Below are 2,992 nucleotides of genomic sequence, written 5' to 3' on the forward strand. Positions count from 1 at the left end.
CGGATCTTCCAGTTTGGGTAATAATGGTGTCGTGGCACGTGAGACTGTGTATGAATTATGTAACAGCACCAAGCAAATATTTAATTGTAACTTTTATTTCACCACACAAGTAATATATAAGTTGGTCATGATTTATAAAGTTTCAACATCAAGTCAACACAATTAAAGGAATAATTCGGAGCCTTCATAATTAGTTGATTGCAAAAGCTCTGTACTGAAGTTTAGCAAGACAAGAAAAAATATAGAGGTTTCATTTCGGCCAGCTAGATAGTTATAGCCAAGCTGAACTAACAGGCGTGAAAACGACTATTATTATAAAGGCGAGAGAGAGCGTGTAGTTGGTTCACAAGTTAACACGCCCTCTGAAAATTGGCGCTAAAACTGACCTTGAAAATATCGAAGCTAGCTATGTGACATTAACAATTTAAAAAATAAATAAATAAATTTTAAAAAAAACAGAAGAAACCCAAAGTCACCCACGCAAATCTCCGAAGTGATCTGTGGTTTCAGCCGTCTGACCTGGCTGGCAAGAGAACAGGCATGTGAATCAGCTGGCTGTTCTCGACAGCCAAAAGGCTAACCTGGTTTTACAGAGAACAAGAGGTTAAATTTTAGCATTCGGGAAAACTACAATACGCCACATTTTCATGCGGACTGGTCGATTTATAGATCAATCACATGAAACTGTGGTGGCTCGCTCGTGATGCTCAACTGAGTATCTAGTGGTTAGGATTCGAATCCACTCTTCAGTATCGAGGACTATATTACGCCACGAGTCTTTCCTGTTTTAGGATGTTAAAGTGTGGTTTGAAGGAGATTTATCAGTTATTCCTTGTAGATCATACGATAACGAAGATGTTCCTTCGTTGGCTCGCATTAGTTTTATCCTGAAACTATGCTTCGATTTGATTGAGGGGGAGGGGACCAACCGATTAGATCGATCCAATATGCAACTGATACTTAATTTATCGACCCCGAAAGGATGAAAGGCAAAGTCGACCTCGGCGGAATTTAAACTCAGAACGTAACGGCAGACGAAATACCACTAAGCATTTCACCCTGCATGCTAACGTTTCTGCCAGCTCGCCGCCTTGTTTGACACCAAATAATAAATGTTTAAGATAACAGTTTTTGTGCGACTTTGAACGATTAAAATGTGTCTTCACGTTTTAATTGGTGTATTTTCATTGTTCTAAGCAATAAAACATAAACAAGTATTTATTTCAAACTTAATTTGATAGTCCCCCTCTCTCCTTATGTCCTTAAATCTTTGTCACCATAACCATCGTGGGCTTTTGATTTTGGTAAGATAGGTTCCATCCTGTTGCTGTAGTTTTGAAATAATAATAATAAAATGCATAGTAATCGTAGTAGTCAGTTAGTTACTTACTTATTTGTACTTGCGGCGGGATAGGTTGACCGGGATGCGAAATTTTCTTCCCACGAGAGTTCCGTACACCAATTATGAACTCATTCGCATACAGCCAATCAGAACTCAACTATCAAACTAATTTATGAGCGCATAACAAGTGATGGGCGATAAGATAAGGTCACTTGGGTGAGGAATGACCATGCTCCTTTTCTCTTTTAAGAATGTTTGCTGTTCTTGTTCTTGTTTCAACCATGGCTGCCTCTGCGTAATTATTTGTCTGGTTGTTTACTTTGTAAAACAGTAGATTGCTAGCACATCACCCACTCCCCACATTTTCCCATCCACATCTTTACCATATGGGGCCCTAACAAAATCCGATTATAGGTATAGATGCAAATCTATCTAATTACCTATCTCCTTCTAAAATCAGGCATAACTTGGCAATCGGTCGACTTACAACACCATTCTTCGTACTTGAGTTTGCTTGGTAGAGTATTTTCTTAACTTGACAATAAGGCCAAGGTGAGCTCTGATTGGCTGTATGCAAATGAGTTCATTACTGGGGTCCGGAACTCTCGCGGAGAAAAAATTCGCCGGCTGGATAGGTTGACCGGGATGGGTTGAGTCGGCTCCGACCAACGAGCTAATTCGTGTCCGGAGTTTCAGTGAGAATACAAACTCACATGTGGTCCCTGGTCACCTGCATAAACACTTTGGGATGGTGTGATCCGTAGCAGCTCATCTTGTTGATTGGCGATCGCTGAATATCGGAGCAGACCTAGCGTGGATCTCAAGCGGGTTCTAGAGACAAGCTTTAACAAAGGCTAAGGGGTACCTCACTCCCAGTGGTCTTCCAGCACGCCAAACACCAACCCGGAATTTTTGAGGGTCCGTGCTATTGTTAGGAAGTCGTTGAACGTTTACTAAGTTCATCCGTCCTTTTTAATAGTAGCAGTAGTAGTAGTGTGAACTGCTCCAGTTCGCCCCAGGTAGGTAAACAATTCAAAACACTGAATGCGTTGATGAGGTAGGCTTAGACATAAGTTAGCCTGCTCACTGCATGTATTCTAGAAACATATGCACGAACTGTCAACAACCAGAGGATGAGTAGAAAACAAAACACACATCTATTAACCTCGAAAGACTGACAATAACGTTGAGAACAATCTAGAAATCGTTTGTTTTGAGGGTAGGCTGGATTACTGTTCACGACACTGATAATTTTGTAGTCTCATGTTTTAACCACCAATGGAAGAGGTTATAAAAGACATCCTTAGACCAGCACTGCCTCGCCTGCCTTTGTTCTGCTTCGCAACCAAACGGCGATGCGTATCTCAATTCGGTCCCCTCCTCATCTACCGATACACTGAGCGCACTCGTATTGAAGTGCCTCGGTCTCCGCGTGTGTGAGCCACACAAATGCCGTTGTGAAGCGGTTGTCGATGAATTCAGCCTGCAGCCATAGAGCGAGCCGACTCCCCCGTCACACCGTTCTGAATGACTTAATTAAAAGGAACCTCAACGAGGGAGAAACTCGGATCATGTGAATTTTCCGAGGTCCTCTCTCCACCCTCTCGTTCCATTGCGCGGATTTTTTTTTTATATTCGTTTCCTACACAT

Source organism: Octopus bimaculoides, chromosome 16 (assembly GCF_046866305.1).
Source record: "Octopus bimaculoides isolate indiv1 chromosome 16, ASM4686630v1, whole genome shotgun sequence".
Lineage (NCBI taxonomy): Eukaryota > Metazoa > Mollusca > Cephalopoda > Octopoda > Octopodidae > Octopus > Octopus bimaculoides.